This window comes from Bos grunniens, chromosome 14, assembly GCF_055505025.1.
Source record: "Bos grunniens cultivar Pamir isolate PY7600 chromosome 14, Bosgru_T2T1.0, whole genome shotgun sequence".
Lineage (NCBI taxonomy): Eukaryota > Metazoa > Chordata > Mammalia > Artiodactyla > Bovidae > Bos > Bos grunniens.
In genome coordinates this window covers 58,089,028-58,104,317 of record NC_141178.1, presented here as the reverse complement: position 1 = coordinate 58,104,317, position 15,290 = coordinate 58,089,028, and the positions used below count along the sequence as shown (strand labels likewise).

The 15,290-nt window shown below is 46.3% G+C and overlaps 1 protein-coding gene across 4 annotated transcripts in view; it reads left to right on the top strand.

The window, feature by feature from the left end:
* The first annotated feature begins 5,306 nt into the window (after window positions 1-5,306).
* The window catches only part of FAM110B (family with sequence similarity 110 member B), a 142,222-nt gene continuing 132,238 nt past the window's right edge, over window positions 5,307-15,290 (top strand). Inside the window, exons 1-2 of one of the 4 annotated variants that reach the window (XM_086336910.1) lie at window positions 5,336-5,532; window positions 9,415-9,482. The gene's annotated coding sequence lies outside the window, so the exon portion shown is untranslated. Of the gene's footprint in view, window positions 5,533-9,414; window positions 9,483-15,290 lie in introns of all 4 variants that reach the window. The other 3 variants (XM_086336908.1, XM_086336909.1, XR_015140846.1) reach the window with 3 other exon arrangements.

Below are 15,290 nucleotides of genomic sequence, written 5' to 3'. Positions count from 1 at the left end.
AAATGGGGATCACAATATTTATGTTTAGGGCCATTGTGATGAATGGAAATGAGGCATGTATACCGCCTAGCACAGATCTGTGAGTGCATGCTGAGTCATTTCAGTTGTGCCCAACTCTTTGCAACCCGGTGGATTGTAGCCCTCCAGGCTCCTCTGTCCATGGGATTCTCCAGACCAAAACACTGAGTGGGTTGCCCTGCCATCCTCCAGGGGACCTTCCTGACCCAGGGATTGAACCCGCGTCTCTTAAGTCTCCTGCTTTGGCAGGTGGGTTCTTTACCACTAGCACCACCTGGGAAACACAGACCTGGTACCCAAGAAATGAGAGCTATTACTAGTATTAAATGATGTGAGTCAGTACTCCTTGGACATAACTCAACTGTTTGGATTCATCGATCATTAGCATGAACATGTAATAAACTGTGCAATGTGCAATAAAGATAACCCCTGGCTGTTACCTGTGGTGGAGTCACCTCTTCCTATAGCAACTGGTGGTGCTTTTCTACTTAGAGGTTCTCTTATCTCCGCTTTGCCATGAGCTGTGCTTTTTCAGCCTGATTGCTTCTAGCAAATCTTCCTCCTCCTAAGGAGCATCCCTCAGTGCTTCTTCTATAACCTCAGCTGTTCAGAGGAAAAGAAAAATCAAGCTTGTTCAACAATAACTATAATTTTACATACAATCCTAAATTCAAGGAGTCCTTTCCTGTGGAATGAAGAGCAGGTATTCACAGAACTTATTTACCTTCACCCTAGCTCAATATCACAATCTCCTGGGGGATTTTTTTTAGTACACAAGTCTATCCCTCTTCCCCCGACACCAGAGAGGTGGTGTCTTAGGGGCATTCAAGAGATTCTGTTTTAGGGTCTGAAAAGCAGTGATGTATGCCCTGTTCCTAGAATGGGTTCCGGACAGATGGGGTTGTTGGATCCGTGGTGAACTGAGAGTCACAGTGCTTTTGGGCAGGGAAATGGCACTGACATCACATGGACCTGATATATGGACCTGGGAAAACTCTGGATGTTTGATTGACATTTTCACTGGGGAATCATAGCCAATCATTTGAATAAATGTCATTCACGGCTGGGCCAGGATTTCAGAACTACTCTTTCCTTTCTTCCTAAGCTACTCTGTCCCGATTCTGGAGATGGTTCACCTCCTTGTACTGTTCTTTTCTGGGGCTCAGATCTGTTTATGATGTATTACTATTTGGCTTACAGGCTTTTATACATGAAATGTCACTGGTTGTCTACACAATTGGGTGCGTACCCATGTGAAGAAAGACTGGTGAAAACTCTGAATAAGGATCAGAATTCCCATAAGAAAATACCCTTGGAATCAGAGGTTCAAAGCAATGCCTTTGTGTGCATGCAGCCCACTCCCTCACCACCAACACTCCTATCATTCACGGATCTGTGAGTAATGGCTAAGCAACCCGCTGACTGGGGTGTGAATGCTTATAGGGTACTAGTCGAATATTGTTATCTACTTTTAGAGACAAGAATCTCTGAGACAAAAGAATTTCAAGCACAGGCCAACAGCCTACTTCTCCTGATGAGTAAAATTCCAGCATGACGAACCAAAGTCAGCAGTCCCCCAGAGTTTGTAGCAGACCCTACAATTGTGATTCCAGAAAGGAAATGTTTTATATCAGCAAATACTGGGGATTATGAAGGCTCCTGTCATTGGAATAATTAAGACAAAGACATTTACTGGGATATTCTAGTTTTGAGGTGTTGTTATCCTCTTTCTTGTTTTCTAACCACATCTTTTATTAATTTTTGCTTTTGGGAAGGACAAAGTGAAAATATGGAATCTACCCTGGGCAACAGTAATGCCCTAAATGACACCCTTAGTCCTGTCTCAAGGCAAGCCTTCCTGATAAGTGACTGTCTTGTCATCTACTTTATTACGAAGGCCATTTAGGTGACAAAGAAGCTGCACTGTTTGGCTACATTCCTGATTTTCAGAGTCTAGGTCTTATGGGAATTGTTTACGGCTTTTTAAGTGAGTATTTTGGAAAGTAACGTAGCTCAAAATAGAATAAGCTAAAAAGACAATTTATTGGTGCATTTCCTCAGATGTCCAGCAGTTCTAACTGGTTTCAGAGATGGCTGCCCATGAAAAGTTAAAGTGTTAGTAGATGATTAAGTGAAGATGTCATTAGTGTGTTAGTCACTCAGTTGTGTCTGACTCTTTACAGCCCCATGTACTGTAGCCTGCAGGCTCCTCTGTCCATGGGATCCTCCAGGCAAGAATATTGGAGTGGGTTGCCATTTCGTCCTCCAGGGGATCTTGCCGGCCCAGCGATCGAACTCCTATCTGCTGCACTGCAGATGGGTTCTTCGCCATCTGAGCCACCAGGCTGCCCGGAGGGGCTTGTTACTGTTGTCAGGACTCTACCTGTTTCCCTGGCTCAGGTGGTTTTCCTCTCTAATAGGTTTCCTCCAGCTGCTGCAGGTTTCCATGGCATGGTCTCAGAAGCTGCCATATCAGTTCAGAAAAAGGATCACCCCGCTCATTAGAACATGTGCCAGCCCCCCTCCACTTTGTGCCAGAGATGAGATGCACTCTGATTGACAGACCTGGGTCATGTGCTCCTGCAATGTCGATGGAGGTGTGTCATACACAAAGGCAGGAAGCAATTCCCAAATGGAAGAGGTTGGGGTAAAGAGATTAATTTTTTTTAATAGACTATCGGAGTGAGAAAGGTTGGTTCCATTTGCTATGGGAGGGATGAAAAATCACTTCATTCCACTGTTACATGACTTTGGGAGTTAATGGAGACCACAGCATAGTCTGTGATCACATGGAATGCATTAGTATGCCAGAGGAAAGTTCCATTGAAAACCCAGTATCATGTCACTTTCTTAAAATGGTTCTCTTGTAAAAAGCCAAAGACTTATTATAGGAGCCTGAGTTTTCTTTATTTGATAATTTCGGAACTTGCATGAAACAAGAGTCACATAATTCAAATATAGATGATCCTTCTGAGAAAACAGGATGAATGCGACTGCATTTCAAATGTGCTAAAGATATAAAATAAAATTTTGCTACATATTTTAGAGAAGTAATTATGTTGTGAACTCATATCTCATTCAAAATCAACCATTTTGATAAATACAGATTTTCTCTTTTAGCATTCCCAATAGTAAACGCTAAACTAGAATGGGTTTAATCTTCCTAAAACAATAAAACCCTCAAAATCCCAAACAAGTTATTAGGCAAATCAAAAGAGAAAGCATTACCAAACCATGCATTATCAGATAAATAAGGATGCACCCAGAAACAATTACTTAATTTCTAACCATCAGTTGGTCCATACTCTAGGGGTGGTACATGGTACCCTAAGATTTTTTTCCTATATTCTCTAATGTTTTCTTCAAATATTTTTTGGAGTCTCAAAAATACCTTCAGCATGTGTGTGGAACCTAAAAAAATGGTATGGATGATCTTTTTTACAAAGCAGAGACAAAGATGCAGATGTAGAGAACAAAAGTATGGATACCAAGGAGGAAAAGGGTGGGTGGCATGAATTGGGAGACTGGGATTGACATATACACATTACTGATACTCAGTGCTTTGTGGTGACCTATATGGCAAGGAAATACAAAAAAGAGATTTATGTGTACCTTTATTGACTATGACAAAGACTTTGACTGTGTGGATCACAATAAACTGTGGGAAATTCTGAAAGAGATGGGAATATCAGACCACCTGACCTGCCTCTTGAGAAATCTGTATGCAGGTCAGGAAGCAACAGTTAGAACTGGACATGGAACAACAGACTGGTTCCAAATAGGAAAAGGAGTACGTCAAGGCTGTATATTGTCACCCTGTTTATTTAATTCATATGCAAAGTACATCATGGGAAACGCTGGGCTGGAAGAAGCACAAGCTGGAATCAAGATTGCTGGGAGAAATATCAATAACCTCAGATATGCAGATGACACCACCCTTATGGCAGAAAGTGAAGAGGAACTAAAGGGCCTCTTAATGAAAGTGAAAGTGGAGAGTGAAAAAGTTGGCTTAAAGCTCAACATTCAGAAAACGAAGATCATGGCATCTGGTCCCATCACTTCATGGCAAATAGATGGAATTTATTTTTTTGGGCTCCAAAATCACTGCAGATGGTGACTGCAGCCATGAAATTAAAAGACGCTTACTCCTTGAAAGGAAAGTTATGACCAACCTAGATAGCATATTCAAAAGCAGAGACATTACTTTGCCAACAAAGGTTCGTCTAGTCAAGGCTATGGTTTTTCCTGTGGTCATGTATGGATGTGAGAGTTGGACTGTGAAGAAGGCTGAGTGCTGAAGAATTGATGCTTTTGAAGTGTGGTGTTGGAGAAGACTCTTGAGAGTCCCTTGGACTGCAAGGAGATCCAACCAGTCCATTCTGAAGGAGACCAGCCCTGGGATTTCTTTGGAAGGAATGATGCTAAAGCTGAAACTCCAGTACTTTGGCCACCTCATACGAAGAGTTGACTCATTGGAAAAGACTCTGATGCTGGGAGGGATTGGGGGCAGGAGGAGAAGGGGACGACACAAGATGAGATGGCTGGATGGCATCACTGACTGGATGGATGTGAGTCTGAGTGAACTCCGGGAGTTGGTGATGGACAGGGAGGCCTGGCGTGCTGCGATTCATGGGGTCTCAAAGAGTCGGACACGACTGAGCGACTGAACTGAACTGAACTGATAGCTGATTCACTTTGCTGTAGAGCAGAAACTAATAGAACATTATGAAGAACCTATGTATTGAGATCTTCCCAGGTGGCTCAGTGGGAAAGAATCCGCCTGCCAATGCAGGAGACACAGGAGATGCAACCACACTCAAATAAAAATTAAATAAAAAAATTAAAAAAGCAAAACAAAACCAACCAACAAACCAAAAAAAAAAGCCTTCAGAAATTTAGTTTACAAATATTGAGAGGGTGTATCTGAGTAGATGAAAGTTAGTCAATAGAGAATGTTGTCAGGCACCAACATCTAGGTAGGTGGACTGGCGAGTTCTCACACTCACAGAACAGGCTCCAGGTTTGGGGTTTCCTGGCAGTTAAGATCCAGCGCTTCTCCAACCCGGAGGGAGTGGGGGGCCAATGCAGGAGCGCTTTGGAGGCGGAGCGTGGGGGGGGCGCTGAGATGGGAGTGAGGGGTGGGGATGATCTGGGGGAGGTGCTAGAAGGGGGGGTTGCGGGAGGGGTGGGGCCGGGGGCGGGGCGCTCGGGGGCGTGCACACCGGCGGGGACACGCGCTCCCGGCCGCGGCAAGTCGCTCCAAGTTCCCTCCCTCGCTCCCTGGCGCTGGCAGCCGGAGCCCTCCCACTCGGCTCAGACCGAGCCGCCGCGGCCGCCGCCAGCTCGGCCCCCCAACGCCTCGCGCCCCGGACCCCGTGGCCTTCCCAGTCCCTCGCTCTGCCCTCCGGTGGCCCCGGCGGCCCGGCCCCCGTCCCTCGCGGGCCTCGACTCCTTCTCCCCGCCGTCCCCGGAGCCCGGTGCCCGGCTCGAGCCGCACAGGGGAGCGCGGCCGAGGTAAGGCTGGGCCGGGGGCCGAGTTGGGGGGCAGAGCCGCGCCCCGATCGCGCACAACGCCGAAGCTGCGCGCGGCCGCGGAGCAGCTGGGTCCGCCCCTGCAGCTCCCGCCAAGCCTGGGTCTCGGTTCAACGGGGCGCGCGGGCCGCGTGGCCCGGACCGACCCCGGCCGGCGTTCCGGGCCGCGAGCTCGCCGCGCGCCGGGGGTTGGCTGGAGGCCGGAGCCGGGGCCCGGCGAGCTGGGCGCGCGGGTAGGCGCTCCTCCCGGGACCCCCTCGTCCAGGGCCCCCCCGCTCGGCCTCTCATCTCTGGTCCTGAGTACTTTGCGAGTATCGGTCTCTTTTCCTCGTGGGCTGGGAATTCCTGCAAGATATGCAGATTCCGAGGCCCCGAAAGTTTGTTTTGGGGGACCCCCTCGGGCCCCATTCGTGGTCTCAATTGTCTGGACTTTGTTTGAAAGCGTTCAGATCTGAAATAGAATTAAGTGACCCCTGGCGCGCTGGCTCCCCATCACCCGCGGAGCTGGGAGCCCGGCTGCCGAGCGCGCTTCCTAGGGGCTCTGCTGCTGGTGGTGGGGGACCCGGGCGGTGACAGCTCTCCTGCAGGGTGCAGGCCGGGAGGGAAGCGAGGGAACTTCGCCGTGAGCTCAAATCCCTCCGCAGAGCGGAAAGCGAGCACCTGATGCCCGGTTTTTTAACCCTTAAGAGTTGGTGTTCAGCTTTATTGAGCCGCAAAAAGTAAGCAGGCTTTCTTTCCCGCCCGAGATAGGAGCTAACTTTGTGTTTTTCCTGCCGGCCACGTCCTGTTCACAACCTCGCACACAAATGTAACAACACTGCGTGGCTGGTATGGTCAGGGCTGCGCGCTGGTCTGATTTTGAGGAGGCGGATAGTAGAGTAAGCATTTTTTGCAGTATAAATAGTAAATGACTGTAAACGACTTCCATTTTCTTCATTTCCCCTGTTGGAGTTCAAGTTATTTATTTAGCCTTTTCCTTCCAATTTACACTTAGAGTCGTTCCATGGAAAATACCCGAATTAACTTGTACTTATTTTGCGACGTCACCACTCCTAGTCATTCCAATGAGCTATTTCTTAAGTACAGTTATTCTGACATAAGGGTTTTCTGGTAAGCCAGCCTTCTTCCTTGAGTTAACACTCCATCGACTTGCCCTATGGTATTTAATCTGTGCCATTACTATAGATGGTATTTTGACAACCTGATAATCTGTAAAGAGCTTAGCATTGTGCCCTCCGGGACGTGGTGCTAGGGAAGTGTCAGCTGGTTTTATTTATAATTTTTATTATCAGTCGATATGTTTTTTTCTCTATGGAAAATGGTTGTTTTAATTCCCGATCTTTTAATTTATGGTCTGTTTTATGTCTGCGGTTTAGTTTTAGATCAGGATTGAGGTTGGGTTGTTTTGCTTATGACAGGCTGTTGTATGTGTTCTTATACATGAGATATAGCAGATCTCAGAATGAGAACACAGTTCTGCACATGCTCATATACAGGCACACTTCATGAGACCTCATTATCCTTAAGGGCCTCCTTGTCTAGGGAGAAGCCTAGACATTAGGAGAAACCTGGGCTCTGATCCCCATCCTGAACCCCCTTGTTCTGTAGGTTTAGAATCATACTTTCAATTCCTTGTGGCTGCTACCACAGCAGTTAGGTGGTTCGCACTGTGTCAAAAGGTAATAAAGATAAATACGTGTACCCTTTATATCTACATCAGCCAGAACACATAATTCTTATCCGTGCTTTAAAATCTGCGGAGTAAAATCTGCTAGTGTAACTAGCAAAGAAAAATCAAAGTGGCTTAATGATCATGTGTTCATAACAGAAAGATGATGTCTGTTACCTAGATATTTGAAAAGATTGTTAGGAGTTAACCCTCATTTTGGGGTTTCCCCCCTACTCACCACTTTTAACTTTGAAGTGACATCTTTTTCATTCCTAAATAGTTTTCTTAGCTTAAGCCAAGCTCAATGTTAACTCGTGGGGCCTGCAGAGCTGGGCTGCTGTGGGGACCATGTGGCAGTAGATGGTGCTGTGACTGGTGCTGGTGGGCTGACGAGTGTGATCCAATGGAGTTGGAGGAGGGATTCCTTTCTCAGTTTTGTTTCTCGTCCTCTCCCCAAAATACACTCTTTCTGCACTGATACCTTCTAACAATCTTCTTAGGAATAGACTTTTAAGAAAAGTTTGGTCTTTGCATTTTCAGCTTTTTACAACTATTGGCCAAATTTTTCTCTCTGAAAAATTCGAGGTGTTAAGAATAATTCTAGGTATTCCAGGTGTTAAGACAAACATTGTCGGCCAAAATTTGATTTAGTTGACTGTACCCTGGACTCTTCTTTTCCCCTAACAGAGGAAGATTGATCATTCTGAGCCTAGAGGATCTCTCAGCAAACCTGGGCTTTTTTCTTTTTCTCCTCAACACTCAACTCCTAGGAGAGAAAAACAAATAAGAAACCTACTCACTTATTGACTTTAAGACAGCCACTTACTAGAGTGAATTCTCGTGTATTCTGGTTTTTACTGTCATTCTGCCACTCCATACAATGCTGCAAGAATTGAAATTCAGGCTGAAGCCTCTGGAGCTCTGCAAAGGCATGACTCATCCACGAAAAATATATTCACTCCACTTAGTACAGCACCGAGCAGAGGAGGTAGCGCAGGAACGAGGGGGTTCTGGATTGTAATGAGGATTATCTCTCTGGCCAGCGTGGGGACTGGCTGAGTTCCAGGCAAATGACGCTGCATCCTCTAAACTCCAGCAGCACAGGGTCCTTGCTGTTATCTCCTTGCTTCAGGTGAGGCTAAGTGACCTGGCTGAGTCATGGAGCTCCGGAGAAGCAAAGCTGCAGTTTTAACCCAGGTGTGCCTGTGTCCTGGTGGCTCAGTGGTAAAGAATCCACCTGCCAATGCAAGTAGGTTCAATCCCTGGGTCGGGAAGATCATCTGGAGAAGGCAGTGGCAACCCACTTCAGTATTCTTGCCTGGGAAATATGGACAGAGAGCCTGGCGGGCTACAGTCCATGAGGTCTGAAAGAGTCAGAGACAACTACGCACGCATGCATACACATAAATGTAGTATTGATTCTAAATTTTGTTGGGATAAGCTATGGAGTGATTTGTGTGGAAGATTTTGGTGAACAGTAGTAAGGAAATTTAGCGTTTTGTTGTTCATAGATGTCATGGTCCAAACAATTAGTTCAAGTCATTAGATACCAGCGAGGAAATGTATTGCAGAATACACTTTCGTTGTTTTTAAACCCAGGTTTGTTTCTGGACTGTCTTTATGTGATACAAAATTCTTGAAGTTAAATCATACATCTTCTCTCTTATTCTGACATGTTTGATTCCCTCCTGCTTGTGAGAAAGGCCTGGGAGTGATTTTCACATTTTTAACTTTTTGCAGTTTGAGTCCCCTAAGGATAATCACGTAAGAACACAGCATTTAAAGACATGAGACTTGTTTTTAATTTTTTTTTAAGGAAACATTAGTAGGTGAAGCAAATTGCTTCCTTTTTCCAGTATGATTAAACAATTCTAAAGTGGAACTGGCACTAAAGATGGAATTTGAACATTATAAACACTTTAGGGAGAAGTTCAAAGGTGAAAACTCAGCCCAAGGAAACAATACGTCATTTGGCAAACAGATTTCTAGAAAAATTATAAGAATTCTGTACTGTGTTTTATACATCAGAGCAAGATCAGTGGGTTTTGGAATTGTCCATTTCCAGGTAAAGCTTTTAAAATTACAGTTTGGAAGCATATGGGAAATTTTGGAGTAGTTAGGTTGTAATGCAAAGCATTTCCCGCCCCGCTCAGGGCCCTGTTAGAAGTTACTTTCATCTTTTTTGTCTTTTTCAGGAAGAATCACTGATATCTTTCAAAATAGCTCTTCTTGGCAGCGTTTTTTTGGTCCCATTGACTGGAAGGTAATGAAAATAAAGTAATTATGTGAAATAATGTAGTTTAGTAATTTCTTCTATTATGATTGCTATATTAAACAGATATTTATAGAGGGTTCTTTGTGTGGCAGGTCCTGGAGATAAGTAGTGCCCAGGAAAGACAAGGTCCCTGCCTCATTGAGGGATTCTGGTGTAAAGTGGGACAAAATAGATGAAGTAAACAAGTAACTGAAAAGCTAATTTGAAGCAGTAATAATTGCAGTCAAGACTGAGGGTGGCATTCATATCTGAGGACCTCATGGAGGCTGATTGAGTGGAGACATTATGTGAGAAAAAGAAGCAACCTCTGGAAGGTCTCTGGGCCGAGAAGACAGACAGCCTGTGCAAAGGCCCCGTGACCTTTGTGAGGAACAGGGGACAGTAGCAGAGGAGGTGAGCAGGGCCTTCCTTGAGGACCCAGGGTGAGGGAGGGGGGAGTTTCTCTTTATTCTGTATGCAGTGGGTCCTGCTGGAGGGTGAGACTCGCTCTCATTCTCAGGTTGGCAGTTCAGTGTGCCCACCTCATGGTGACCAGTACCAACTGGGCTGCAAGGAAAGCAGAGGAGATATGTTGAATTTCTGCTCACCTGACACACTGTTCCCTGGTGGCTCAGATGGTAATCTGCATGCAGCATGGGAGACCAGGGTTCGATTCCTGGGTTGGGAAGATCCCCTGGAGAAGGGAATGGCTATCCACTCCAGTATTCTTGCCTGGAGAATCCCACAGAGGAGCCTGGTGGGCTACAGTCCACCAGGTCACAACAAGTCGGACACGACTGAGCGGTTAACACTTTGACACAGTATTGCTCTTAAGATGTGTCACTGCTGTGTACACCATTGAGAAAGAAAGCAAACTTCCCATTAAGCTCTGCCTGTAAGGACCCGCTATGACGTGGATCCTCATTTCAGATGTCAACACTGGAAAATAGAGTTGCCTTAGATTTGGTGAAATCTGGTCTTTTCTGGAGACCAGGCTGAGAGGGCCTGCTGATTTGTATTTCAGTTTTATTTGCGCCTGCATGATATGAGTTGAATTCTGTTATTTGGAAGGATCTGGGAGGAGGGGCTGTGTAGAGGGATCTCTTACCTCTGGATTGGAAGCTGGTGTAGAAAACTGCATCCCTTGTAAGTGACTTTCTGCTGCTTCACAACCGCGTGAGAAGGCATTTGCAGATAATGTTCCCGCAGGTGGACTGCAGACTGTGGATGTCAGAGAATCAAGGGAACTGGGACAATCTGGATCTGCCAAGCTCAAGGGGACACACAGACACTGTGTGCTCATTCAGAGTGGGCAGCACATCCCCTGGGAGCTCCGAGCTTTGTTTCTCTCTGTCACTGGGAGCAGGGCGGGGCGAGGGCTTGGATAACCAGGCCAAATAACCGTGAGCCAGCAAACCAGTAAGCGGGTCCCTGAGAGGCTGGGAGAGGGCGCCTTGCTCACGGACCCGGTGTGGGTTTAAAGATTGGCTCTATGGGCTGAGCGTGTTCCTCAGGCTTCGGGAACCTCAGTTTCCTGATCTATCAGATGAGAAACTGTGGGACCCACTTCAGGGGATCATTGGGGGGTTTAAGGAGGATGGTGCTGGCATACTAGCCAGCTGTCCGTGGAGCTTGGTTGGTGTCGGGGGTTACCACCTCTTGGATGTCATCTGTCCCTGCATCCGTCTTGAGGGTTCTCATTACACAAGTCACAGCGTGAGAGTCTCTTTTTGAGAGGCTCACCCCGACTGCTGAAGCTAAGGTCCCTCCTTCTCCAGCCACTCTCTGGCCCCTAGTCTCGTGGTATTTTCTTCAGCTCATTCCTAAGGGAAATTGTGTATGTGTTGTTGTTGTTATTATAAGTGTGTTTCTCCAGGTTGAGCAGGTCACTGTTGCAAGGACTGCTGTGTCCACAGGGCCTGGGACGAGGCTTATTTACCTACTGGCTGTGCAGGTGACACTGCTGACAACGGGTCCTTCCCATGGGACCCAAAGGATAGCAGGGCTCTTCTCTGACTGTTTTTTTGGCTGCAATGATGGGCCTTCCAGACCAGCAGTAGAATTCTGGGATCCAGCAAGCAGGCTCCAAGCCAGCCTTCAGAGAGGACTTTGGGGATGCAAGTTGGGGAAGAGGGAAAATTTCTATCTGGAAATATGGGTTTCTTGGGACTGTGGGACTGCTTGTGGTTTTGCATTTCAGAGGGTGTCACCTGCTTCATCTTCCAGCAAATGTCACCAGAGGCTGATTACTTAATACCTGATATACCAGCTTATAGGCACCCTTCTTCTATAAAGCACATCAGGAAATGTGGTGGGGAAGTGTGCCTGCTATACAAGGGACCGGGCTGTCACACATCACACTGCTCTGCCCCCTGGGAAGCTGGCATTGGAATCAGGGTGGAGCTGGCAGCCTGGTGAACCTGCCCGGTCAGCCCTCTGGATCATGGGTTATTCCTCCCATTTCTAAGTCATATTTTGTTACTGGTGATGCTGTATCCATTATAATGGCTTTTCTTGCTTCACTGATTTTGATGCTATGTTTTTGTATTTTTTTGAAAAGGAAATCATTTTGGAAATAAGAATATTTCATCTTTCCTAGTGTTTGCTTGTTGACTGTAGTCTTTGGGTGAAGTTTAGCACATAAAATGCAAGGATATTTTCAAATTCTCGTGCAAACCCTCCAACCATCCTAGATGGGTGAGCCTGTTTACTCACCCACGTGAAAACTATTAATCATCTTCCAATCCCTGGCTCTCAGGGGGCCACCGTTTCCATCAGAAATGGACAGTTGGAAACTGGGAACTCAGTGGTGTTGGGAAATACCAGTGACCCCTGACAGTGCTTCTGTTTTGACTACATAGTTAGAACAAGGTGAGTTGGGAGGTTCTCTGTACACTTGACTATGAGTTGGGGATTTTTAAAATCCTTTTAGTCCATCTCTGGCCAGTGCTCACTCAAATGATCACTGATTGGAATGTTGTGATTTTAAGAATCAGACGTTTTTTCTTCCTGGTGAGTTTTGTTCTTGTTCAGTGATCTTGAAGGAAGAAGAGAAATCATTGTGGTGGTCTGGAATTCAGCTAGTCCTGGGTGCTCTTCCCAGCTCCTGTAGGCTTTGTTTTAACCTACAATAAGACTCGATGTCTAATCAGCCTTCTTACAGTTTTTGGTCAAAGTGGCCACCATCTTTCAGGGGATAGACTGGCTGTCTCATAACTTGTTCTGTAATTTAACGGAGATTATTTTTCTAATCCTTGTTAGTGAATTTATATTTACAACTCTTGTAGGGGAGTATTACAGAGTTGTATAAAATCTATCTTCTGGGGGAAGTTGAAATATTCTGTTAGGTCATGCTGGAGGATATGTGGAGTCTACCTGCGTTGTTTGGAATTCTTTTTTTTTGGCTGTGGTGGGTCTTCGTTGCTGTGCGGGTGCTCTCTCTGGTTGTGGTGTGCAGACTGCTCACTGTAGTGGCTTCTCTCACTGCAGAGCCTAGGGCCTGCAATAGTAGCAGGCTCAGCAGCTGCAGTTCTCGGGCTCTAGAGCACAGGCTCAGTAGTTGTGGCACACGGGCTTTGCTGCTCACGGCATGTGGAACCTTCCCAGTCTAGGGATCAAACTGGTATCCCTTGCCTTGCAAGGCAGATTCTTATCCCTGGACCGTCAGGGAAGTCCTTGGAATTTAGTTTTAAGCAAATTTTCCATACAAGTGATGGGAGTCCCATGCATGGGTGTGTGCGTGCTCAGTCATGTCTGACTCTTTGTGACCCCATGCACTGTAGCCCACCAGGCTCCTCTGTTGCAGGGATTTCCCAATCAAGACTACTGGAGTGGGTTGCCATTTCCTCCTCCAGGGGATCTTCCTGACTCAGGGCTCAAACCCGTTTCTCCTGTGTCTCCTGCATTGGCAGACAGATTCTTTACCACTGGGCCACCTGGGAAGCCCCCGGAGTCCTATGCATGGCAGGTAGTCTGAGTAGGGTTACACTTCTCCAGCTGTAACCCCCGTGCTCACCGTGAGCTTTGCAGCGGCCACGTTTCCCCAGGTAGGAGCTGCCCTGCCCTCACTGCAGCATGAAGGGTTCCAGCTCACCTGGTCAGGTGTGCTTATTGGATTTCTCCCACAGGAATTTTTCCTTTCAGAATCCACAGACACACATCCGAACCTCTTCGGTTGTTAATCCTCCATTGCTATTTCCGTGTGCCTTTTCCAGTAGAATCTCAGCGCGAAGCATTCAGCTTTTGAAAAGCTCTGTAGTTTCTCTGGCTCTTTTCCTAAAGGTGTTGAAGTGAGTTGAGTTCATGATCAAGAGACCACACCCTAAGGCCTTTTAATTAAGCAAACCAAGACGTTATCACGTGTTCTTATACATTTTGTCTCAGGAATACTTAAGGATCTTCATTTTATTTATGTATTTATTTAGATGAGAAAAAGAGCGTCTATTAGCTCGCAATTTAAAATATAAAGCCCTTATCCCTCAGTGGCTTAAAATGGAATAATATCTTATACCTGAGGACAGGAGAAAGGGGTGCTCTCAGTTAGATGAACAACTCTCCTACCCCCAAAGTTTTATATTTATCACTGAAATTTACCTTTCTGATTTTATTTAATTTTTTTTAACTTTTTATTTTGCACTGGAATATGGCCGATTAGCAAATAATGTTGTGATGCTTTCAGGTGAACAGCAAAGGGACTCAGCCATACGTTTACATGTACCCATTCTCCCACAAACTCCCCTCCCATCCAGGCTGCCACATGACATTGAGTGGAGTTCCCTGTGCTGTACATTAGGTCTTAAGGACCTTCATATTACTTTGGATTTTTCATTTTACCAGATAGTACTGACTATTCACGTATACCTTATATTGGTCTGGGTTCTCCACAGAAGCAGAACCAATAGGATCTCAATCTTGATCTCAACGAAGTTTATTGTAATAAATTGGCTCTTGGGGTTTTGCAGGCTGAGAAGTTTTAGAATGTTTTGTTTGCAGCAGGAACCGCAGCAGAGACAAGGGGTCAGCCCCCGTGGGAGGGTATGGGAGACTGGGTCTCAGCTCAGCCAGGTACAGAGAGATCTCATCCCCTCACCTGCCTTGTGGGATTCAGGTCCTCCACCAATGAGACGAGGCCACCTACACTGGGGAGGGCAACAACTGATCAGTCGCATATAACCAAAACGTACTCATTTCTCCCAGAGCTCACATTTAGATCGACTCATTTAGAATGGTCTGGGCTTTCCTGAGGTTCCTTATCTGCTCCTGTCTGGATCATGAGTTGGTTTGAGACTAGAAATGACCACAACAGCACTTTGGTACCAAGCCTGGGAACCTTGACTGTGGTGGGTAGCCCTTGCAATCAGGTGGTGCAGCCTTAGCAGATTCCAGTAGGTTGACTTTAGGGTCTTTATGAAACTCCAGAAAAGAGTTTTGTCTAGAATCCTAATCCCCTTAGATGAGACTGGCTGAGGCCAAAGGTAAATAGAGCTAAAATCTTTTCTCCTTCCATGTTCCACCGTTAGGACCTGGATGCCAGGCCTTACTGAGCTGTTTTCCAAAACCAGTGCTCAGATTTTGGCTAACTGATACAGTACCTGCGTACCAGGTGGTGCTGGGGTAACAAACCCACCTGCCAATGCAGGAGACACAAGAGATGTGGGTTGGATCCCAGGGTCGGGAAGACCTGGGATCCACTGGAGAAGGAAGCGTAGTGGAGGCAGTAAAGGGAAGAAGGCCCAGGCAGGGATATCAGCTGGAGAGGAAGAGCAGACTAAGACCTGAGCTGCGGTGGAAGGCACACCAGGAGCAGGGGAGATATTT